The sequence below is a fragment of the Chiloscyllium punctatum genome, chromosome 27 (assembly GCF_047496795.1).
Source record: "Chiloscyllium punctatum isolate Juve2018m chromosome 27, sChiPun1.3, whole genome shotgun sequence".
In the NCBI taxonomy this organism is placed as follows: domain Eukaryota; kingdom Metazoa; phylum Chordata; class Chondrichthyes; order Orectolobiformes; family Hemiscylliidae; genus Chiloscyllium; species Chiloscyllium punctatum.
The window spans coordinates 18,979,363-19,006,128 of NC_092765.1; the positions used below are offsets into that span (position 1 = coordinate 18,979,363).

A 26,766-nucleotide genomic window follows, 5' to 3' on the forward strand; every position below is an offset into this window, starting at 1 on the left:
AGCCTCCCCAAGAAATTGGCACGGATCCTGCTAAGTCCAGGATGTTTTGAGGTGGGGAACGATCGGGCATCCTAGGGATGGGTTTGGAGGGTGTGAAGAGTTGTACGTCTGCACAGGGTGGGCGGAGATGACAGACACCCTCCTATGGTGCCCTTGACACTGGGGTGGTCTCTTCTAGACTCCTCAAAAGGCGATATCCCGACCTTCCTTCCTTCCTCTTCTCATGAGATGCGACGAGGAAGCAGCCTGCCCACTCTCATCCATCTTCCTCTGTCAAATATATTATGGCGACAGTTGTGGAATTAGGCTCCTTAAGGCTTCAGCAGGCCTAAGGCTGGGTGGGCTACCTCACCCACTATATCATAAGATGTTGAGTTTCGAGGAATGCTCAAGACTAGATGCCTACCATTAATACGCTGCCCCATCTAAAGCACGTGCAGCTGGAGGCCATAAAATCTAGCCCCATGTTTTCAGATTTCTCAATGGCCTCATCCTTCCCTAAATCTATGATCACTCCCAGACCACTCCATCCTTCCAAGATATCCCAAACTCCTCTAATTCTGACCTCTTGGGCATCCCCAATTTTAACTGCTACACAATTGGCAGCCCTGACTTCAATTGCCAAGACCCCAAATCCCTCTCCAACCTTCTGATTCTTTTCCCCTCCTTTAAGATATTCCTGGAAAACAACTTCTTTGATCAAATTTTTTGGCCGTTTAATCTAACATCAATGTCATATTTTGTGATATAATGCTCCTGTGGAGCACCTTGGGACATTTCATTTGTGTAAAGTTGCTATATGAATATAGCAGGTGTGATGTGTGAGCATTGCTAGTAAGGCCCGACCCAAAATAAATCAGATTCTCTACAGTGTGCAGACAGGCCATTTGGCCCACTGAGTCCACACCGACCCTCCAAACAGCATCCCACACAGGCGTATCCCCTACCCAATCCTTGTAGCCCTGCAGTTCCCATGGCTAATCTATACATCCTGGGCACTATGGGCAATCTACCTAACCTGTACATCCTTAGACTGTGGGAGGAAACCAGAGCACCGAGTGGAAACCCACACAGACTCAGAGAACATGCAAACTCTACACAGAGAGTCGCCCAAGGGTGGAATCAAACCCAGGTCTCTGGCACTGTGAGGCAGCAGTGCTAACCACTGAGCCACCAAGCTGCCTGCTAATGGTGGGCTTGCCACCTACCATCATATAACGTTAACAAATAAAATATTACGTTATGTGACATTGCTATGTGTCATGCAATAATGCACTACAAGTCAATTTTTATTGCAATACATTAAAGTGCTTGCTGTTATTACCTACATTATGACTTTAAACGACAGATCAGCAGGTGAATGAAATTGTACAGGATTTGAAATTTAAAAATATATTACTTTGGTACTTTACGATTTGGAGTCAGGGTATGATTTACACTGAACATTTCTGAATGAACAGCAGGGCTCACAGCACTAACTGAAGAGACAAATCCATCACTCAAGCAGCAACGAGCCAGTATCCGCCCCTCATGTGTCTACATCACAGCTGATTCAGTTCAGAGCATACCAGCCCCACATGAACCAAGCCAACAGTAACTGAGAGATATTTTTAATCTGTGTAGGTGGACCTTGAACCCAGGCTTTCTGGCCCAGACGTAGCACTAACATTGCATGACAAGAATAACTTGTTGTTAGTAACTATCAATAACTAATAGACATTTTCCAATCAACCTGCTCAGATATGGTATTACACACTCCTGGAGCAGATGGGATTTGAACTCTGGCCTCCTGGCTCAGAGGTAGGGAGATTACCATGATGCCACAAGAGCACTCTTAAAGAAAATTAAATAGGAGAGACAGGTTTCGATCCATCGACATCTGGGTTATGGACTCCAAACACTCCCATTTATACACTTTGCTAAATGGAGAATCTCATCAAGGTAGCAATCTACAGAAAGCCTTTCAGTTGTTTGGGTTGTGCTTTGTAGCAGATGTAAATCAGGAGTCGCACATTCTAACTAACTGAGGTATCTGGTATCTGTGAGAAACTGGCGTTTCCAGCGTATAAAATCAAAGGAAAACACCAACAAACAGGGAAGAGCAGAGAGATCCAAGGGATGAAAACATGCAATTTCCTCAGTGCACAAAAGCAAAGGAAAAAAATACAAAACATTTTGGGTGCTAAATGGAAACAGAGTACAGGATAAAAAAGCAAAACAGGGGATGATAAATTTGTACATGCCACAGGTTAGGCTTCAAGTTTGGATGTCACATTATAGAAACATGGAAATAGGACTGGGTCTATCAGTCTGTTCAGCCAACTTAATGAAATCACAGTTGACCTGTATTCAAACCCCATTTCACCTGTTTTGGCTCTATCTCCTTTTATTTCTTGGCTAGCCAAAGTCTTTCCTACCCAGACTTAAAGTTATTAACTGATCTGGCATTTACTGGATTCTTTTGCAGCAGGAGAGTTCTACATTATGCAATAGGACACTAAAACATAGATTTTTTAAAAATCTTACTGTGAGAATACCAGCGAGGCTGAAAATAATTGCCCTTGAACCACTGCTGTCTGTGTGCTGAAGGTGCTACAATATTGCTATCAGTTGGGGGATTCCAGGATTTTCACCAGGGCAATAATAAAACAACCAATTATATCTAAGTCTTGTGACTTGGTGGGGAACTTGGAGGTGGTGGGGGAAAGTGAGGACAGTATATGCTGGAGATCAGAGGCAAAGAAAGTGTTGCTGGAAAAGCACAACCGGTCAGGCAGCATCCAAGGAGCAGCAGAATCGACATTTCGAGCATAAGCCCTTCATCAGGAACTTGGAGGTGATGGCTTATATTTGCAACTTTCAATCATGTCCTTTGAGGCAGTATACAACATGGGGTGACAGGTGCTGCCAAGGAAGCCTTGGCGAATTGCTGCAGAGTATCCTCTTGATCCCATAGGCTATATCTAGGATGTGCTGGTGATACAAGGAGTGAATATTAAGATGGTGTAATGGCTGCTGGTCAAATGGATTGTTTAACCCTGGATTGAACTTCTTGAGTGTGGTTCCAGTTGCCCCCATCCAGGCAACTGCAAAGTCATCCTGATGGAGAGGCTTTGTGAAGTCGAATGGTGAGTCACTCACTGTACAATACACAAATTCTGAGCCACTGCAATAGCATCATTAAAAGGAAATGACATCAGTAATATTGATTATCTGCTGAACAGCTCTCATTGCTTTTTGTGGGAGCCCACTATGCACAAACTGGTTGCCATACTATGTTTGTTAGAAGAGTGGCTGTTTCAACCATCAGTAGAGAACTTTGGGATGTCCTAGGGTCATGAAAGACATTATGTAAACTCAAGTACTTTCTTTCACTTTAGTTTGTCAAAAATATCACAATTTTGAGCACATCCATCTTACTCACTACTGTCATAAAAGCAGCCTCATTTTCTTATCACCTCTGTCCACTCTTCTTTCAATATGGAAACATTCAAATGTACCAGTGGAGCAGACGGGGAAGTCAGTTTAACATGATCCTCGTAAAACAAATCATTTGTGAAATTTATGTTCCAATTAAATTTAGTTTTACTGAAGACAAGCTGCCTCACTCCCATCATCAGTGCTCGTTCTCCCAAACCATCAGACCACCCCGAGTCAAATATTAAAACTTAGCTGTCACCTGGACTAGTCTCACGAGCAAAGATTTACTTTTCCAAATCAAAAACCCACTGGATTCGTTTCGAGATGGATACATTTGAAATGCGGAGAAGTTATGTTAAACTTGTGTCGAACATTATTTATATCATTATGAACAGTTCAGATCCTGGAGATAATGCAATAAAGATTTACAAGGATGATATCAGAACTGAGAGTTTAGAACAAAAACAATTCAAACAGCAGAAGCTCTCTTACACAAGGGAAAATGATGGGGTTAATCACATCTCTGAACAGGTTGATTTAAACAAATATCCAAAAGTATAGTGACCTTTAAAATTACGATGAAACTTGTTAGGCTAGATATGGGGATGTTTCTATTTGTAAGAAATTCCAAAATTAAAAGCCATAAAATTTAAGACTGTCATCCAGAAATCCCATAGGAATTCAGGAGAACTGTCTTTACTTAAACAACGTGAATCTTCTGCCTCAAAGAGTGGTTGAGGTGAATACCACAGATGCATTTAAGGGGAAGCTGGATAATCAAATAAGGGAGAAAAAATTGGAACAAAATGTTGACCGGTTTAGATTAAATTACTGAGAGAGGGTTTCAGTTGGCATGGCATTTTTCTTGACTTGTAAATGATTGTAATTTTGGTGATGTCTATTAGCCCCATGGAATTGAAATCCTCACAGCAGTGACCACCTTGACTCTTCAGAACTGACAAGTGCCGAGATGATGTTTTCATTTCCAAGCAAAGAATGGCAATAGATGGTCAAACAGAAATTGCTTTTCCCCTTTATTACAGCAAGGCCTTCATGCCTGTGAATGGCCTGTTTGCTGAACTTCCAAAATCCATTGTTTGTAAATATGTGGCATAGTGTGAAATTGAGTCAAAAAGTGTGGTGTTGGAAAAGAACAGTAGGTCAGGCAGCTTCCAAGGAGCAGGAGAGTTGACATTTCAAGCATTATCTCTTCATCAGGAATGGGGATTTCCTGATGAAGGGCTTATGCCCGAAATGTTGACTCTCCTGCTCCTCAGATGCTGCCTGACTAGCTGTGCTTTTCCAGCATCACATTTTTTTACTCCAATCTCCAGCATCTGCAGTCCTTATTTTTTCCCAGTGTGAAATTGAGCCTTACAGAATCAGTGAACGTAGATTTGGTCAGCGTCTGTGAACTGATGTCAGCTTCAACAGATGACACCCGAAGCCGTCACTCAGCTAGGAATGACAAAAAAGAAGGGCTTTCTGCTTCTGATCAACCTCCAAGAAGATGCATTTTGTGTCCATATGTGTGTATATGCATGTGAGTACATTTCTGTGTATGCATTAGAAGGTCTACGCAATAACTGAGTGCACAAGCAAAATAGTGCATATGTATATGTATGTCTGCATAACCATATATGTGTGTAGCCATTGGCCAAAGGAAGAATTGATTTTGTCAACAACATTGTCTTTGGATGCTGCCTGGGCTCACGCTTACAGACTTGTGCATGTGAGAGGTCTTTGAGGGGTGCCCAGAGTCACTGGCATTTTACCTGAGCAAGCAGTCAGCATCAAAACACCAAAAGAGAAGGAAACTAAAAAAACAAAATCTGTTGATATCATAGAGTCAGCCATGGCTCTCACAGCTGAGCCTGGAGGCCATCATTCAGGAGAAAGTGAGGACTGCAGATGCTGGAGATCAGAGCTGAAAAATGTGTTGCTGGAAAAGCGCAGCAGGTCAGGCAGCATCTAAGGACCAGGAGAATCGACGTTTCGGGCATAAGCCCTTCTTCAGGAATGAGGAGGGTGTGCTAAGCAGGCTAAGATAAAAGGTAGGGAGGAGGGACTTGGGGGAGGGGCGTTGGGAATGCGATAGGTGGGAGGAGGTTAAGGTGAGGGTGATAGGCCAGAGAGGGGGTGGGGGCAGAGAGGTCAGGAAGAAGATTGCAGGTCAAGAAGGTGGTGCTGAGTCCGAGGATTGGGACTGAGATAGGGTGGGGGAGGGGAAATGAGGAAGCTGGAGAAATCTGCATTCATCGCTTGTGGTTGGAGGGTTCCTAGGCGCTCTTCCTCCAGGCGTCGTGTTGCCATGGTCTGGCGATGGAGGAGGCCAAGGATCTGCATGTCCTTGGCGGAGTGGGAGGGGGAGTTAAAGTGTTCAGCCACAGGGCGGTTGGGTTGGTTGGTGCGGGTGTCCCAGAGGTGATCTCTGAAACATTCCGCAAGTAGGCGGCCTGTCTCCCCATTGTAGAAGAGGCCACATCGGGGGCAGCAGATGCAGTAAATGATGTGTGTAGAGGTGTAGGTGAATTTGTGATGAATATGGAAGGGTCCTTGGGGCCTTGGAGGGAAGTGAGGGGCGAGGTGTAGGCGCAGGTTTTACATTTCTTGCGGTTGCAGGGGAAGGTGCCGGGAGTGAAGGTTGGGTTGGTGGGGGGTGTGAACCTGACGAGGGAGTCGCAGAGGGAGTGGTCTTTACGGAACGCTGATAGGGGAGGGTAGGGAAATATATCCTTGGTGGTGGGGTCTGTTTGGAGGTGGCAGAAATGAAAAAGGATGATACGATGTATCTGGAGGTTGGTGGGGTGGTAGGTGAGGACCTGTGGGGTTCTGTCCTGGTGGTGATTGGAGGGGCGGGGTTCAAGAGCGGAGGAGCGGGAAGTGGAGGAGATGCGGTGGATAGCATCGTCAACCACGTCTGAGGGGAAATTGCGGTCTTTGAAGAAGGAGGCCATCCGGGTTGTACGATATTGGAATTGGTCCTCCTGGGAGCAGATGCGGCGGAGGCGAAGGAATTGGGGATATAGGATGGCGTTTTTACAGGGGAGAGGGTGGGAGGAGGTGTAATCTAGGTAGCTGTGGGAGTCGGTTTGTTTATATTTACTATACCTCTGGGACACCTCTGGGATACCCGCACCAACCAACCCAATCGCCCTGTGGCTGAACACTTTAACTCCCCCTCCCACTCCGCCAAGGACATGCAGGTCCTTGGCCTCCTCCATCGCCAGACCATGGCAACACGACGCCTGGAGGAAGAGCGCCTTATCTTCCACCTAGGAACCCTCCAACCACAAGGGATGAGTGCAGATTTCTCCAGCTTCCTCATTTCCCCTCCCCCCAATTTATCACAGTCCCAACCCTCGGACTCAGCACCGCCTTCTTGACCTGCAATCTTCTTCCTGACCTCTCCGCCCCCACCCCCTCTCCGGCCTATCACCCTTACCTTAACCTCCTTCCATCTATCGCATTCCCAAAGCCCCTCCCCCAAGTCCCTCTTCCCTACCTTTTATCTTAGCCTGCTTGGCACACCCTCCTAATTCCTGAAGAAGGGCTTATGCCTGAAACGTCGATTCTCCTGGTCCTTGGATGCTGCCTGACCTGCTGCGCTTTTCCAGCAACACATTTTTCAGCGTCCATCATTCAGGGAAGTTGTTAAACTCCTCAGCTGATAACTATCCTTCAGTCACCATCACTAAAGCAGATAACTTGGATGGCCAGAATCATAATTTGATTTCCTCTTCTGGTGCTTCAGATTTGGGTGTGTGGTCAAGAGCAAGTGACTGCAATTGAAGGAGGTAAGGGAATTCAGAGGGTATCAATGGAAGAGCCTCCGTCCCTGTAATTGTCCAATGGCTTTGAGATTCTTGAAACTTGTGGGATAAGAGATGGGACTTCAGAAAATATGAGAATATTGGCCACAACATAATGATGCAGGGAGACATTTCAAGGGTGGAGAGTAAAAATGAATGTATTTTTATTAAGGGACAATATATTTGAGGGATAGGTGGTATTCCCTGTAGCTGACAGCATGTGTCCAGAAGGCCATGTTGCCTGCCCATTGACAGGGTCACTTCAGAGCATTACAGAAACTTGGCGTGAGGCAGGAAGTTGATGTGGTCCATGTGACTATCATTGATGCAGGTGGGACCAAGAAAGAGGTTCTGCAGAGGAAATATGAATATCTAGAGATGAAATTAAAAAGCAAAGCTACCAAGGTAATAATCCCTGGATTACTATCTGAGTTGCAAGCAAATACACATTGGGCAAAAAAGATCAGAGCTAAATGCGTGGCTCCCAGATTGCTTTGGGAGAAACAGGTTTTGGTTCATAGGCCACTCCACCAGTACTAGGGAACTCCACCTTTTGAATGGTCTTCCCCTGAACTACACTGGGATCAGCGAGCTGGCAAATCACAGTAAGCTATACAAAGGCTTTAAAGTAAACAGTCGGAGTAGCTTCACATGAGGAGAGATTTGGGAAGTTGCAGAGAAAGGGCAAGACAATAGTGTATGGTGGTAATGCAGATAATGATAACCAGATGTGACAGGCAGAGATCAAAAATACAAACAGAAAAGTGCACTAAAAGATAAGGTCAGATAAGAAAGAAAAGGTAAAAAGACAGAATTAAAAACACTTTACCTGAACGCATGTAGCCTTCATAACAAAATAGATTAATTGTTAGCACACATGGAAATAAACAAGAATGATATTTAACCATTACAGATATATGGTTGCAAGGTAACCACAGCTGGGGCCTATATTCAAGGATATTTGACATTTTGGAATGACAGGAAGAATGGAAAAGGTGGTGGGCTGGTCCTGTTGATAAGCATGAGATTTCTACAGTAGTGGGAAGTGATCTTGGTGCCAAGGATAAAAATCAACTTGGATGGAGATAAGAAATAGCAAAGGAAAGAAGCCACTGGTGACAGTGACTTATAGCCCCTTTGACAGTGGCTGTACTGCAGGACACAGTATAACTCAAGAAATAATGAGGGTTCATAAGAGAGGTTCTGCAGTAATTATGGGAGATTTTAATCTTTACATAGACTGAATAAACTAAATTAGCCAAAGTAGCAGTGGCTGGTGGCTTAGTGGTTAGCACTGCTACCTCACAGCGCCAGGGACCTGGGTTTGATTCCAGCATTGGGTGACTGTCTGTATGGAGTTTGTACATTCTCCACATGTCTGACTGGGTTTCCTCTGGATGCTCCAGTTTCCTCCCACAATCCAAAGATGTGCAGTTTAGGTGAATTGGTCATGTTAAGTTGCCCATAGTGTTCAGGGATGGATATGTTAGGTGCTTTCGTTAGCAGTAAATGTAGAGTAGTAGGGAAATGGGCCAGGGTGGGTTGCTCTTTGGAGGGTCGGTGTGGACGTGTAGGGCCAAATGGCCTGTTTCCACACGGTAGCGATTCTAGCCTGGAGGATAAGCCTCATCGAATATGTTTGCAATTACAACCAGCCAGAAATAGGTTATTTTAGGTCAAGTAATGTGCAATGAAATAGGATTAATCAATGGTTTTCAGGTAAAAGACCTTCTGGAGTGATCATGACTACATATTCAGTTTGAGGGTGAGTAAGTTATTTCTGAAACTTGTGCTTTAGCCTTAAGCAAAGATAGTTGCAAGGTCATGAAAACAGACTTAGCTAAAGCAGAATGGGAAAATTGGTTAAAAGGTAAGATGGTAGATGAGCAGAATGCCTTGAAGTGATATTTTGTAACTCACAACAAAATTATATTCTACTGAGAAAGAACCATCTCTGGCTAACTAAGCAATTTAAGGATGATATCAAATCTAAAGAAAATATGTACAAATGATAGCCTAAATATTTAGGAACATTTTAAGCACCAGAAAAGGGTTACTTAAGAAATAAGCAACATGGAAAAACCGGTGAAGAAAATACATTTGCAAGAAATATACAAACAAATGATAAAATATTACACAAAAATATAAAAATGAGCAGAGTAGCTAAAGTAAGCATTGGTCCGTTGCAAAGTGAGACTGGGGAATTAAAATGAGAAACAAGGAAATGGCTGGGGCTAATAACAAGGATTTTGTATTTGTGTTCACAGCAGACATTTCAAGAAACATCCTAAGAATGGTTGAAAAATCAAGAGGACATAGGCTGGGAAGAACTCAATCATTGGAGGAGACATACCCAGATAAACCAAGTCTTTGAGACCTAATGTCCTGAAAGTGACTACAAAGATAATAGATCCATTTGCTCTAATCTTCCAAAATGTCTTAGATTCTGGAAAGATCCCAGCAGAGTGGAAAACCATGACTGTAACATCATTATTCAAAGACAGATCATGACAGTAAACAGGAAATGATAAATCAATTAATACAACAGAAACATGTTGGAATCCATTAAAAAGGAGGAGTATCAGGAAATTCAGAAAATTAATATTAACAGCCAAGCCAACATTCTCTTGTTAAAGGGAAATCATGTTTGATAAATCTATTAGATTCTTTGAGATGTAACAAGCAGGGATCAAGGGAAACCAGTAAATGTGGCATATTTCGATTTCCAATAAGGTGCAACATAAACGTTTTCTGTGCAATATAAGAACTAATTTACAGGATATTATTTAAGCATGGATAGAGGATTGGCTAACCAACAGAAAACAGAGTCTGGATAAATGAGCCTTTTTCAGTTTGGTAAATTATAACTGCTGGGGTGTTTTGAGCTCAGTGCTGGAGCTTCAAATACTTCTGATCCATATTAATATCCTGGATGATAGAGGTCAGTGTATTGTAGCCAAATTTGTTTATGATAGGTAGGAAATCAAGTTAGGAGGATAAATGAATAAAGGAGTACAAAGGGATAGAGGTGGGTTAAGTGAGTAGGCAAAATTTGATGGAAGGAGTGCAAAGTAGTAAAATGTGAGTAAGTAGATCTCTCATTTAAGACCAAGATAAGGAAGAATTTCATTTCACAACAAGTCATGAGTAATTCTCTTCCAAAAACAGCAGTGGAGGCTGGGCCATTGGATTTATTAAGGCTGAGTTAAACAGACTTTTGATCAATGTGGGAGTTAAGGATTATGGACAACAGGCAGGAAGGTGAAATTAAAGCCATTAGATGATCTTAATGAATGTGGAACAGACTGAGTGAGTCAGATGCCCTAATTGTTCTCGTATTTCTTAAGATCTTGTGGCCTCATGCTTCACTTCTAGGGAAGGTGACCATGTTTATCTTGGCCCATCCTCATGAGCATTCTGCAAGTTTCTCAATGGATATTTGAAGCCTTAGACCACCTAAGTCAGTTACCACGTTATAGTTGGTGATGTTAGCAGTTAATCAGGAGGTGTGCCATCGTGAGGTGTTGTTGTCAGTTTGTAGAGCGTACAGTGCGCTCCCATAGGATCATTGTCTATATTCTGAATTTCTGACCTGAGAGACCACATTTGATGGCATCACAACCATTCCCACTACTGAAGTGGTTGAATAGACTGACAACCAATAACTGTTACCCCAACCTCACAAACGAAAAGAAAACTAAAACAATCATTGCTATTCACGGGACCTTCCTATCCATATATTAGTTATGGTGGTTCCTGTGTTACAATTGTGATCACACAACTAAAGAAAATAATTTGTTGTCTGGGAAGCACTTTGAAGGAGTCTTGAAAGGCACTTTATCAGTGCAAGCCTTTTCTTTATCTGAAATTGCAGAGAAGTGCAAGGGAATTGGTTATTGGTTGCATTTAAGAAAATTCTGTAGAATTAAAAATAAAAAAAAGCAATAAGCACAGGACCAGTCAATTATGATAGAACAAGAAAGTAGGCACAAAGCTCAGGCAATTTTTTTTTTCTCTCCAAAAGTAACGACACCCAAACTGTCGGATGCCTCTTTATAGAAATAAATGTTCTTTCGGATCAGAGAGCTGCACTCCTCAGCATTTCAGAAGAGCTGAATAGCGAGCTGGCTTTCCTTTGGGCTCAAACAATGGCTTATCAGAGACGGGTTTTAATTCCCATTCTCTGTGTACGGTCTGTGTCGGAACTGATAAGGTGGCCCAGTTAATTAGCTGCAACCCAACAAGGGCCTAAAAGCAGAGTCAAGGCAAGCTTCAGGAGCTGGGACTGATTTCATCATAATGTATTATAGATTAATGTCCCAGTGGTACTGTAAAATTCTCTGCATAAATCAAAACCTTTTATTTACCATGAAAGCAGGCACCATGAACAATAGTTTTATTAACTGTTTCACAACTGAAAGACGTTCATGGTGACAGAAATAAAGAACTTGCACTTCAATAAGACATTTCAGGGAATTTCAAAATGTCTTACAGCCAATGAAGTGCCTTTGAATTGTTGGTACTATTACAGTGTAAGAGATGCAGCAGCCAATTTGTACAAAGTAGAATCCTGGAGTCACTATTTCAAAGAACAACAGGGAGCTTCCACCAGTATCCAGATGTGAACTGGTCTCAAAATCAACATCACAAAAACACATTTTACCCCGTCATTAACTCATTGCTTTATGAGAGCTTGGTGTGTGTAAATTGTCTACTGAGCTTCTTATATAACAGCATTTACTATACTTCAAAAAAGGCAGTGAGTATGAAGCACATTGGGATGGCCAGAGATTATGGAAGGTGCTTTGTCTATATATGCACAATCCTTACGGTAAAATGTCAGATCCTTGTGTTGACGGATAGATTGAATGGATTAGTAAAATCATTAAATTCTAAATACTACCATTGCTTTGAACTCAATCTCTATGTGTCAATGGTCAGGTAGCTCGTTTATAGAAGGTACAATATAAATCCAAGTACTTTCTTCCTTTTCATTAACTTGTAGCATCATGGAAACCTCCCCATCATTGAATTTTCTAGACACAGTCATAAACACTGAGAAAAGACAGGATATGTCTCAGAACCGATCCTTCATACTTCTGTGGTTAGGATTACAGAAAGACCAGAGATAGCAGATGGAATGCTGGCACATATGGCATTGTACTCCAGTAAGATTCCATATCTTCAGGATAGGAAGGAAGAACTTAAGGTGAAAGGTCTGAGAAAACAACTCACAAACCAGATAGTAACCTGGCACAGAACAAAACACTACAGTTACTGAGCATTCAGACTAAAAAGTCACTTGTTGTTTTATCAAGAATATCAAATGTGAATGACAACGATATGCAGTTGTCATTGGATGATGGAAGGGGATGTAACAAAGCTTCAGACAACTCCATGATTCAATTATTTATCTATCTCAGTCACAGATCTTCAAAGAGGCCAAACAAGAAACATCTACTACTATGAGGTACAACTTGCTTTGCATGCATTACGTAAGACAGACACTGCATCAGAATCCACAGCATTAGTACTAAAGGGTAGTTTGCCAAAGAGTATTGGGAGACTGGACTTGCCACAGCACCAGGCAAATTGGAGAAAGATACCAATTAGATGATCACTTCAGATCAGCATTAATGAAAGGGTTCACTATTGCATCCTTCCTTAAACCTCTCCAGCTCTTTCTTCCTCACTGTTTAAAATCCCTCTGGCTAATCCTTTAATGATCTTAATGTCTCTGTTATCCATGTTTTTGTCTGTTTATATTATATGAATAACTTTGCAGTGGCTTATTGCACTAAAAGTGCGCTGTAATGGTAAGTTGTCACGTTTTATAGGACTATTCTATTTCATTACCCTTTGGCCCCAGATTGAAAGCTGAAGATCATTTAGTTTAAAATACAAAGGTAATCCACATCTGATCAGTAAAGCAGAGGTGTTGGGCCTAGCTCTGCATGCTAAAAGATAGGCCTACAGCAATGACTGAGCATTCCAGCATTAAACAGTCTCTCACAACAGGGAGCCTCGCCTAAATCTGTTCTATAACAGATGGCCGTCACAAACAAGCCAAGGCAAGCTGGGTCAGGTATCACTGCAGCCACATCACCTTAACCAGCTCTGACAGACCATCCACAGAACCACTTTGTAATTCATTCTGATGCACAGGCACTGCCTGTGAGACAGATAGAGGGCAAGAGAGTTAAAGTCAGAGACATGGAGAGAGAGAATAAGAGATGAAGACATAGGTACTGAGATATAGAGAACTAGAAAGAGAAACAGGTACAGAGAGATAGGGACTAAGAGATAAGGGGACATAGAGACTAAGAGAGGAAGACAAAGTCATGAAGAGACAGAGAATCAGAAATAGAGGAAAGCAGACTCAGAGATAGAACATGAGAGACATGGAGAAATAGAGAAAAATCAGACTGAAACAAATCAAGAGAAATAGAGAAAAATCGAACTGAAACAAATCAAGAGAGATAAAAGCAGAAAGAGGAAGACATATAGAAATAAGAGGTAGACCAAATGAGACATACAAAGAAAATGTCTTTAATCAATGTGGAACATAGGAAACAAAACATGGTTCAGGAAGCATTATATGATGATGAAAATAGAAAAAATTAGTGCTCGAGAAAGTGACTAAACTGGGACACTGTCAGAAATTGTTCAAGTCAAAACCTCTTCATAACAAACATGCAGATGAAAGTTGTTATACAAATGCCATATTCGGAGTCAAAATCAGAAACATGTCTTTAAAAGCACTAAGCGACAGAGATTCAAACACCAACGTCTCACTAAGTCTCTTGACGTTTCTCCCCCTCAATCTCTGTAAACTCAGAGATCAAGTGCAGCAAATAAGATAATTTATACACAATTCCAAAAAAGAACAACTCAATTGGCTTCAAAACATTCTCAGTCATATTCAGCCTGCGTCACCCTTGGCCTCAGAAATAACTTCTGGAATGGATATTTAATCACATTTACACACACTAGCAAGCTACTAGAAGGCACAGAAGTTAAAAAAAGAAACACAGCTTGTGCTTATGAACTGCACTGACTTCATCTCCTGCAACATTTTATCAACTCCTTAATTCTCCACATCAATAAATAGAAAGATTTATGGACATAAATCTAGAGAGAGAAAAGAGATATGGAGATATATAAAGAAGGACATAGAAAGAAAGGAAGAGGAAACATTTTCTGGCTAGCTATTAACACCATTAGACACACTCTATCAATACATGCAGCTGGCATACCCAGTACTATACTGCTTGTAGAGGCTGGGCAACAAATCACTGATCAGAACATTAAGGTAATGGCATGTTCTCTTAGCTCTGTCCTCAATCAAATATTGCCAGGACAAAGAGCCAGGAAGGGGATTCAGATGGTGGCTACAATAACAGCTGTGTGCAGGGGAGAGCAAGTTTAACTGGTTCAGGGTTCAGTGTCAATTCACTGTTAATCCAGCAATGCTTTGATTTTGAAATTGTCATCATTGTATTCCTCACCATTAACCTTCAGGCCCACCTTTGTAATGTCTCCCTGTCCTACAACTCCCTGAAATCTTTGTGCTCCACAAGGTCTTAATAGGCCTGATTTTCCATGCTCCATCATCACCAGCTGTGCTTTCAGCTGCTTGGGTTTTGAGCTCTGGAACTCTTTCCCAAAACCTCTCCTCCTCTCTACCCTTCTCACACCTTTCCATTAAGACTCTTTTTTTCAGCTGTCTTACCCAAATGTCTCTTTCTGTGGCTCAGTAACAAATTTTGTTATAGAAATTTTGAAATAGAAATCACATAGGAGAGAATATTATTTGTTCACACAGAGTGGGAACAAGGTGGGGAGGGGGCATCTCCTGGTAAAATCAGGGGAACCATGGCAGAACCATGTCCCGTATCGCAGTGCTGGGGAATTTTATCAACTGTTCATAAGGGAGCGGACAAGCATCTTGCTCAAATGAAGCAGGAGCCTAATTCTAATATATAAAGACTTATCTGACATTTTGGGAATTATGGGTAAACAGCCTGCCCATCTGGTACCTGATGAAGGAGCAGCATTTTGAAAGCTAGTGCTTCCAAATAAACCTGTTGGACTATAATCTGGTGTTGCGCGATTTTTAACTTTGTCCACCCCAGTCCAACACCAGCTCCTCCACATCATACCTCCCATCTAGGGAGGCCAACAACTGAATGTAGGTGGCGTCCCAGTGGCAGTGCAGAAAGAAATTTCTTTTCTAATCTAAGCAGGGGCCTTGATCAGGGAAGAGTGTGGTGCTGGAAGCACACAGCCAGTCAGGCAGCAAACAAGGAGCAGGCTTGGATACTGCCTGACCAGCTGTGCTTTTCCAGCACCACACGTTTTGACTCTGATTTCCAGCATCTGCATTCTCATTTTCTCCTCCTTGATCAGGGAAGGCAGTCTCACCAAATCTATAAAGGGTTTGCCCTACATTTGTGAAGATGTTTTTCTAAAATTATCTTTGGCCTACCTTCTGTAGACTGTAGGTCGAACTCTTTCCTCCATAGGACACCGGCTGGCCGCTATCGAGGTTCCAGGTTTAACGGCCATTCAGGATTCAGGTGGTTGGTGGCTGAGGTTGGGGGGGGGGGGGGGGGGGGGGGGTGGATGTCTTGTCTCCAAACAATCAATATCCCAAAGAGCTTTAAATGACCATGGTTGCTGACAGGTTTGGTGGCAGGGTAAGAAGCTGAAAGATCTTACCCCTAGGATCTACAGATAGACCATTTGGCCCAACTGGTCCACACCAGTGTTAATATTGCACACAGGTCTCCTCCACCAGTGTCTGGGAGATGATTCACCATGCTAAAGGCACTATGCAAATGCAAGTTGTTGTTAGGGTTAGAATTTGATGTACGGTGGCTGCATTAGTAACTAGACATCTGTGTACATCTTTGTTTGCTTGATGCATGAGCATGTTGGTGGATCATTGACAGGATCAATAAGAGAGGGGGAATTGATAGCATGGTGTGGAATCAACCATGCCTACCCTATCCTTCAGGACATTGTTAATGTATTTTGCAATTACCTTCAAACATCGATCATGTAGATTCTTCCTTTATCTAACCTTTGACCTGTTCAACATGTGATGCCCAAACCTGTGACTGTGTTGCAGTTTATTTTTATGCTTGATTTTAACAACACTTTAAACTCCAAACTCAGATTCAAAATAAGCAAAAGTACCATTGATTTACTGTAACAATACAGCATTAAAAGAGGAGATCTCCTTTCAAGTGTCCTACCTGCTGGTAGATATCTTTGTAATGTGGTGCAGTCTCCATTAGATTCAAGATGTATGTGTGCATGACTAATTAATACTGAGAGCCAATATCCAACGAATGCTTCATACCTGCATAGCAAGAACAACACATCTCAACCATAATATTAAGCAAGGTTAAAATTCACTAACAGTTATATCTGACAGAAATCAGTAGATGACAACAGCACAACTTAAGGCCTTCTACCTCAATTATTCATGTTCACCATTTCCTACCTTTGCTTTATTCTTCGAAGTTTGAAGCTGGAAAGTGGTATCGCTTCTGCACCACTGCCCACCACCACCTCAACCCCCACTACTTCCTCAGGCAAAGTGCAGGACTTTAAACCAAAGTTTTTCCTCACTCAACCATGATGTTAATGAATGGTGGAGCAGGATTGAAGGAATGGCTGACTCCTACTCTTAAATCCCAGGTTCCAATGTAACCACTGCCTCTTGTTAATCTTACCCTCTCTCCCTGTTTTGTTGACATCCTAGAGTATATACTTTTGTGCTTCTCCCAGGCAGGTCCACAGAAAAAAGATGTTACATAGCCAGAATAGCGCATCTCCCAGACAGCGTTCTGGTATAATGAGGAAATGGAAGTGGAGTTTCAGATTGAATACAATTGAGAATTTGTGCCTAATATCCATCTGCAACTGCACTGGTTATATTGCAGTGTTAAGTTTCTGATTAAACAAGATCATACATCTCTATGACTCTATGATTCCATGTGTAAAACATTTGTAAAACATTCCTTGAACGAGGACAATTAGGCAGCATAATAGAATACAATGGTCTCTTTTTCTCTCCATGAAACAGTATCCCATGATGTATTCAAACTGGTAACCACAATACAGTTTTATTAATGCAGCTGAAAAAGGGTTCATCACAAAAATATGCATTCATACTAAGTATCCAGCCCTCCATCAGTGCATAAACTGATTTGAGGTGACTGAATTGATGCCGAAAATCTATTCAGATCCATTTAATAGTTGGTGTACACTAGTCAGTGACTTAGTAAATTAAAATGACCTGATTTTGTGGTGGTAATGACAATGAAGCTGTCAGCATCCTCTGAAATTGACAACAACCTCTGGCGTCTGATGCTTTTCAGCACAGAAGTCCAGAAGTTGTTCCCAATTATTCTACTCTTCTTGATAAGTTGTGTAAATGAAGCCCCCACAGAATTAAATCAATTAGAAATTAGTGAACTGGTGATAGCTTCCCTACTTATACTAATAGGCTTATTGTAAAAGCCCTTGGAAAGTTACACTTTGATGAGTGAGCTAAAGTGAATTTTTAATAGCTTGCTAAGTGCTGAACAACTCCTGGCAAATAACCCTAGAAAACTAATTTTATATTTGTGGAGTGCTCTATTTCTCCATTCTGACAAAACAGAATATATATAATATACATGCATAAAAATAATGATTCAAACATGCTTTTAATGTTACTTTGCTTCAAACTTAATCATGTGCACCTCTTAATCACTTATTTTGCACTCTGCAAGATGATATTAAAGGCCGAACAATAATCAGTAACCTCCTGATATGCCGTCTGTGAGAAAACTTCAATATGATTGCTTATCTGCTTGCTGACATCATTGCTTCTGCATGCCAAGAATTTACATTAACTTGATGTCAGATTTAGACTAGTGTCAGGAAAGGCGCATCAGAGACTTCTGTATATTTGTGGACAGCTTGCTTTGAGCTCAATACCAAGTGTTATCAATGCACCACTGACTGTATGTGTTTTTTGACATGGTAGCATTCTTTTAACTTTGGCTACTCATGCCTGTGAAAATGAGCATGATTTGAAGAGACTTTCTGAATCAGGACAGTCAGTGAAATTTCAGAATTTTGGATTGGGCTTCTGGTGAATTTTGTGGGCAAATCTGATACAGCAAATTGAATCTCAAACCAACATCAAAGAGTGTGGGAAGCACAAACATAAGTAGCTTTTGAGCATGATTCATAATCTTGTTTGAAGTGCCCTGATCCAAGTCGCTCAGGTTTGACTGATTCTGCTCACATTGCTCCAAAATTATTAATGAAACTGAGTGGAAAATCTACCTCAGGACAGCGGTGGGCTCAAGATTAGTTATGATGTCTTAGACAGTCAAATGTTATGCTGACAAACTCTTCAGAATTGCAAAAGCAGAAAGGCTACTTGGAAAAGACATCAACAAACAGCTGGCAATTTGGAAGTGGAAAAAGCACTGGGGAAATGGAGAGAATGAAGATTTAAAATTTGTAAAACTATAAACATTAAAAAGAGTAAACATCTAAATTCCCAAATCACACCCACGTCAAAGTAACTTTGAAAGTTCTGATACCGTCTCCGATAACACAGAATTTCACCTCACTGTGAGTGTGGGCAGCAACTCTTTGAATGTTAATAGCTTTCCAACTATTCCATGAATTAATATTCATGACACCCCAAAGCTCTTTGCATCATAGATGATGGCTTGTTCATAAACACGTACACACATGCATACATAAAAATAAATATACACAAATATACACACATATACATACAAAGCCAACATAGCTCAAAGCAAATTGGGAAGCTTGTGTCATTAATCAGCATAAATTAAATTTGTCAAAAATGCCAGTCATTAAGATTGACAATAATAAGACTTTAACACAAAGAATCAGAAAAAGAAGTAAAAGGCAAGGTTACCATAATTACTAATTGCTCAGGGCTGGATAGCAGATATTCCATATCAATTTTTCATTTCACGATTATGAATAATCCACTGTACTGTTCACTGCAATTGATGCCCCTGCTCAACCCAGTAGTAGAAAATTTTAATATGTATTAAACAGTATTCATAAGAATAAGTTAATCCTATTAAAAGAAACTTGTTTTCTTTTCTTAAATGTAGCAGCTTGCTATTATATACACCTGACTACAGAAGAAGTAGAAGGTTGAACCGCAAAGGTGCTGTTTTATAGAACATAGAACCTAGAACAATACAGCGCACAACAGGCCTTTCGGCCCTCAATGTTGCGCCGACCTGTGAACTATTCTCAGCTCGTCCTCCTACACTATCCCAAAATCAAAATAAATGGCTCAGTACCATAACAGCACTGAAGCTAAATAGAGTAAGGAATGAAATGAAGTGAGAAAATAATTTATATTTATACAAAGCCTTTCAAAATCTCAGAACATCCCATCACACCAATTGACTTATACAATACAGTGAAATGTGGTCACAAATGCAAAGCAGGAAATGAGACAAGCAAGCTCCCACAGACTGTTATGTGCGAATGAGCAGATCAATTGTTTCAGGAATGTTAGTTTAGATTAGATTAGATTAGATTAGATTAGATTACTTACAGCGTGGAAACAGGCCCTTCGGCCCAACAAGTCCACACCGCCCCGCCGAAGCGCAACCCACCCATACCCCTACATATACCCCTTCCTAATACTACGGGCAATTTAGCATGGCCAATCCACCTGACCTGCACATCTTTGGACTGTGGGAGGAAACCGGAGCACCCGGAGGAAACCCACGCAGACACGGGGAGAACGTGCAAACTCCACACGGTCAGTCGCCTGAGGCGGGAATTGAACCCGGGTCTCTGGCGCTGTGAGGCAGCAGTGCTGTTTAAGGATCAATGACGGTCAGGAAACCAGGGCAAACTCAGATGCTCTTTTTCAATGTTGTGCCAAGGATCTTTTATGTCCACCTTAAATGGCAGATGAGGAGGGGTCACAGCTTAACAACTCATCTGGAAGATGATACCTCCAACAGAACAGGATATCCACAGTACTGTCCTGCATCAGTTAGATTTTTTGCTTAAATTTCTGAAGTGGGCTTTGAATCCACACTGACCTGACTCAGGTAAGAGTACTCCTCATTAAGCAATGGTCAACACACTGTAAATCAACAAACAGTGATGCCAAACCTTTCCAAATTTGACAGGTGACTGATTTGATTCATTATTGTTCCTTTGATTCTAATCTTACTGATCGAAATAAAGGATTTTCCTCCATTGTTTCATTATATTCCATTAGTTTCACCAAAATTGTTCAGCTGGCTCTCCTATTCCTTTCAATATTTTTGAGAAATACGGGTATAAATTCAACTGTGCCATCTCTTCCTATATTACAACACTGAAAGCACTTCAAAATTATTTCATTGACTGTCAAGCAAGATTCCTAAAGGTGCTTTATAAATGCAATTCATTAAGTAATTCTTTCTGTCCTTGTTTCCTTCTGTCCTTTTTTATTCCCTCCCTAATGACACTGTGAGTCTGCCTACAGCACATGGACAGCAATGGTTAAAGAAAACAACTCATCATCACCTTCTCAAGGGCAACTAAGGACAGGCAAGGAATGCTAGCCCAGTCAGCAACGCCTGCATCTCATGAGCATATAATTTAAAAATCCCTTCTGTCTTCTCTTTATTTCTTCCTTTCATCCTTTCCTCTTTCCTCCCTTTTGTCTCTTAGTCTCATCCTGAACCACCTTTGCTTCTCTTTAAGTGTTTCATTACATTGTTTGAATCTCTTCAGAAAGTGCACCTTTGTCACCCTACCAACTCAAAGACTGCTACTTTCTGAAGTCCGTCAACTTGAAGTTTCTGGCTCATTCTTTGATTGCCAGTTTGCTTTTCATTACAGTAGGGATCTTCTTCCTTTTGGATTCAGCTCCAAGACACTTAGATGAATCATTCATAATTGCCTGAGATAAATTTAAAGCTACTGACTGGATCTGGCACAATGCCCTTCTAAAATAAGTTATCACCATATGGTCACCTACAAAGCTATATTCATGACTGTCCAGCTCATCTTAAATCCCTCTCTCTGCATTCAACTTGATGACTCATTCTCCAAATTCAGTTTTGCTTCTCATACATTCTATTCTACACGTGATATAAGGGAACAACAGGATACAAAAAAAATCAAAAATGGAAAGAAATTTGCAGCTATGATCAAGACTAACAGTAAAAGCTTTTGGAACCACAAAGGAACAGGAGTAGACCATTCGGCCCCTCAAACCTGTTTCATTATTCACTTAAGTGCTTACATCAAATCCATCTTCCCACCTTCTTTCCATAAGCTTCAATACTCTTCCATAAAGAAAATTGATCATCACAGTTTTGAAATGTTCAGTTGCAAACAGGAAAGAGGAAAGGTATGATTCTTGGGAGTGTGAACTCTTTAAATGACAGATACAAGTGACACATGTCACAGTTGACAATCGATCCAACTGTAACTGGAGAGCCACTTGCAAAGGCTCCTCTTTCAGCTTCCATTTCATTACCTCTGGCGTCCTCCAATGATCTGCTACCTTCACCCATGCTGAAATTTCTGTCCTCCCCTTATCAGGGAGTTGCAATGAAGGTCAAAGCAAGACCATAAGACATAGGAGCAACCCATCAAGTCTGCTCTGTCATTCAATGAGATCATGGATGATTTGATAATCCTCAACTCCACTTTGCTGGATTTCCTAATAACTCTTGATTTCCTTACTGATTGAAATCTGTTTGTTTTAGCCTTAACTACACTTATGCTCCAGTCTTGACTGCCCTCTGTGGTAAAGAATTCTGTAGCTTCATTACCCTCTGAGAGAACAGATTCCTTCTCATTTCTGATTTAAATGAGCAATGCCTTATTCTGAGATTATGCCCCCTGGTCCTGGACTCTTCCACAAGGGGAGAAAACCTTTATGCATCTACCCTGTCAAGTCCTCTAAGAATCATATATGTTTGCAGCACAAGGATCAGCCCTGTATCTTTCAACTGTGCATTTTACATCTTCTGGACATAAATTCAACAATTTTAGATTAATATCTTGCCCCCATTTTGTTTCCTGTATTTAATTTTAATATTTTTGTGTTTTTTCCTATAATTTCTTTTTTTTAAATTACTTTGTGTTCAGACAATTGCTACAGTGCCAATCACACATCCTCTGTGACACATCTTTTTGATACTTTATTTATCCCATTACCTCTCCCTTTGGCCTTGCACCAGGAGACTGGCAGGCAGGTTCAAAGGCTTGTCTTGATCTTTTGAAACTTCACCCTAGTTTTTAGAGAAGATATAGGGCATCGTGCCCTCACTCCTTACACCCTTTTCACTGCCTCTAGTCACCCCAACCAAATGAGCCCTTATATCTTACATTGCAACTTATATTCTCCCCTGACCTGTCATATCCACCATGTCAATTCCACACCCACTCAACCCATATTCACCAGAGACTTCAGAAGTCACATGGAGATAAAATAAACTTCTAAGAATCCAAAACAGCTCTGACTATACAGATGTGATAGTGAAAAACTCCCATTAGTGAACCAGTCAAAGCTATGAAATCTCCTCAAGTGGTTAATCCCTTATTAAAATAAACTTCTGTTCATGCCGCTAATCCATCAATAACTGCTTTAAATTGTCTATCAAATTTTGAACCCAGAGTCACCTGCTGAGATAACTATAGCTTTTGAATGACAGCCAACATTCCGAATACCTTTTGGGGAAATAGCAACAAAAACATCTACTGAAACTGTTCAAACAGATGCTACACCAGCTGATCTGTCAATCAAAGTTGAAGTGTTTTCTTAATCAATCACTGATAGCTACGGCCAGTTTTCTTTTTATGGCTTAAAAAGCAGGAGATTTTAAAAACTTCAGATCATGATAATTAAATAAATTTTATCTACCTTTCAAGAGCGCATATGTCTTCTCTATTAATTTATAACTCCCACACTATGGGTTAAGGCACTTCTAACTGGGTCAGATAGCATCTTTTTGAACTTAGCAGTGAGTTCAAGTGGCCTTTCTGAGATTAGGGTTCTCTCCTGTTCCATCTCCCCCTCTTTCCCTCTCTTTTATTACCCTCTTTTCTAAGCAGCAAAAATAGGATCTGTTGGGAAATGGGGGTAGGGCTTTTGTATCCAGGTACCATTATTTTAATAGTTCTCAGAGTCAGAAAGACTCTCCAAAACTTTGGCCCATCTAATTTTAGTGCCGTCACCTGAGGCAGGTTTGGTGTTCGGCTATTTAGTCAGACAGAAGGCTGATGGAAGCAGTACCTTCCCCCTCTACCTTACTGAGTCCATGGAGGGAGGTTCCTGGTCTTCATCTCCCACTGCTAACTGAGGCCTTTAAATGATCGATTAACTTAAAGACCACAATCCAACACTGATGGGCATCGATCTAGTGAATGAGCAGGGGAGTCACCACATGGAAGGCCAAAAGACAAAACTATGTCGAGGTGGACCGTGTGAGGTGGATTAAATGGTTGGGGGACACTCACTGCCTGACTGAGAGATGTTCAATTCCCCCCCACACCCCCACCCTGGCTGCCAATCCTATCATTCACAACCCCATACGACCTGACCTCCTACCATCTGTGGTCTGGATCACTTGGCGATTCTTGGCCTTTGGATTACAACTGGCAGCCCTCCTCTCCAGTGGTGCAGTCAAGCAACATACAACTGCCTGTCTCTGATTGAACTACAGCTCTCAGTCAGCACAAGGTTGCTATTCCCAGGGTCCCCGACCCTGAACGACCTACCGTTACCCAGTTGAGAGCCTGTTTTTTAAATGGAATATGGGCATCGCTGGCTAGACCAGCAATTATTCCCCATCCCTAATTCCAAGAGGGGTTAAAAGTCAAACATATAGCAATGGGTTTGGAGTCACATATAGGCCAGACCAGGTAAAGATAGCAGATTTCTATCCCTCAGGGGTATTAGTGAGTAGCTCTTTTGTTAATGAAAATCAATAGTTGTTATATTAGGCTCACTTTTAATATTTATTTCAAGTTTCACTATCTAGCATACTGAGATTTTGAACCCATGATCTCAGAACATTAGCCTGGGGGTTTGGATCACTAATTCAGTGACATTACCACAATGTCATTACCTCCCCAAGAGAAGCCTGATCAGCCCTTATTTTGACAGTCTTCCCATAGGTAGACAACAGCTCTGTGTTCAGTGGGCAAGACCAGTGTCTCTTTTATGAATCCCAGCCTGTTTCTTTCTCCATAAATGCTATTAGACCTGCTGAGTGTTTCCAAAATTTTCTGTTCACATTTTTGATTTACAACAGCCACAGTTTACTTTTGTATTAAACATATGTGCACAGTTAGAGAAAGTAATCAAAAAGTCAAACACAATATGAGCAGTGGTCTGGGATAAAAAGAGAAGCGGGTTTATCTTTCAGCTCCCTGGTCAGACTATAACTGGAGTTTTTCACTTTGCATATTGTATCTCAAGATATATTGATATTTGAGGGACACAGTACAGATTCATCATAATAAGAAGGCTGAACTGGGACAATAGGTTACATTCATGTCATTTGCATTCCCTGGCCAATACGTCAGCCCCAAACCATTGCAGTTGCTAAGTCATTTTGTTGGATAAACCACTGCCAAATGTTCATGAAGACTGGCTATTCCCTTTCCACAGTAACTAGGAAACCACCATAGACGCCAGTCTTGCCAATGACATCCAATCCCCAATGAATTTTTTTTTAAAATTCTGCTCGGACGTTTTGAAGCTTGGAAGAGCTGGCAAAGATCAACCATTCCTTCCATCTGCAGGTCATTGTGTCTACAGCTTTCCTAAACCTCTGGCATTTCATGACAGTTGAACGTGTTGGGTCACCATCGGCTATCATATTGTTTGGTAAGACAAGGCACTACATGCCAATCAGACATAGAGTTAGAGAGTCATAGAGAAGTAGAGCATGGAAACAGACCCTTCAGTCCAACTTGTCCATGGTAACCAGATATCCCAACACAATCTAGTCCTACCTGCCAGCACCCAGCCCATATCCCTCTATTCATATACTAATGCAGATGCTTCCACCACTTCTTTTGGCAACTCATTCCATATACATATCACCCTCTGCGGGAAAATTTTGCCTCTTAGGTCCCTTTTATACCTTTCCCCTCTCACCCGAAACCTATGCCCTCTAGTTGTGGACTGCCAAATTCCAGGGAAGAGACTTTGTCTATTTATCCTATCCATGCCCCTTATGATTTTAAGGTTACTCCTCAGCCTCCGATGCTCCAGGGAAAACAGCCCCCGCCTATTCAGCCTCTTTCTAAAGCTCAATTCCTCCGACCCTGGCAACATTTTTGTAAATCTTTTCTGAACCCTTTCAAGTTTCACAACATCCTTCCAATAGGAAGAAGACCAGATATGCACGCAATATTCCAAAAGTGGCCTAACCAATGTCCTGTACAGCCGCAACATGACCTCCCAACTCCTGTACTCAATACTCTGACCAAAACAAAAAGCATACCAAAAGCCTTCTTCACTATCCTATCTACCTGTGATCCACTTTCACGGAGCTCACATCCAAATCATTTACATAAATGATGAAAAGTAGTGGAAACCGATCCTTGTGACACTCCACTGGTCACAGGCCTCCAGTCTGAACAACAACCCTCCACCACCACCCTCTGTCTTCTACCTTTGAGCCAGTTCTGTAACCAAATGGCTAGTTCTCCCTGTATTCCATGAGATCTAACCTTGCTAACCATTCTCCCATGGAGAACCTTGTCGAAAAACTTACTGAAGTCCATATAGATCACATCTATCATTCTGCCGTCATCAATCCTCTTTGTTACTTTTTCAAAAAACTCAATCAAGTTTGTGAGACATAATTTCCCACGCACAATGCCTTGTTGACGGTCCCTAATCAGTCCTTGCCTCTTCAAATACGTGTCCATCTTATCCCTCAAGACTCCCTCCAACAACTTGCCCACCACCGATGTCAGGCTCACTGGTTTACAGTTCCCTAGCTTGTCCTTACCACCATTCCTAAACAGTGGCACCACGTTAGCCAACCTCCAGTCTTCCAGCACCTCACCTTTGACTATCAATGATACAAATATCTCAGCAAGAGGCCCACTTCCCTAGCTTCCCACAGAGTTCAAGGGTACACCTGATTAGATCCTGGGGATTTATCCACTTTAATGCATTTCAAGACATCCAGCACTTCCTCCTCTGTAATATGGACATTTTTCAAGATGTCACCATTTATTTCCCTACATTCCATACCTTCCATGTCCTTCTCCACAGTAAACACTGATGCAAAATATTCCTTTAATATCTCACCTCTCTCTTGCAGTTCCACAGAAAGGCCACCTTGCTGATCTTTGAGGGCCCTATTCTCTCCCTCGTTACCCTTTTGTCCTTAATGTATTTGCAAAAACCCTTTGGATTCTCCTTAACTCTATTTGCCAAAGCTATCTCAAGTGCCCTTCTTGCCTTCCTGATTTCCCTCTCAAGTATACT

At 41.5% G+C, this 26,766-nt stretch overlaps 1 long non-coding RNA gene across 6 annotated transcripts in view; it reads right to left on the reverse strand.

Moving 5' to 3' along the window:
- Window positions 1–26,766, reverse strand: part of LOC140453503 (uncharacterized) — a 179,063-nt gene that overhangs the window by 25,943 nt on the left and 126,354 nt on the right. For all 6 annotated transcript variants that reach the window (XR_011952410.1, XR_011952409.1, XR_011952407.1 and 3 more), the window contains one exon: window positions 16,493–16,599. This is a non-coding gene — a long non-coding RNA (uncharacterized lncRNA). The remainder of the gene's footprint in view (window positions 1–16,492; window positions 16,600–26,766) is intronic.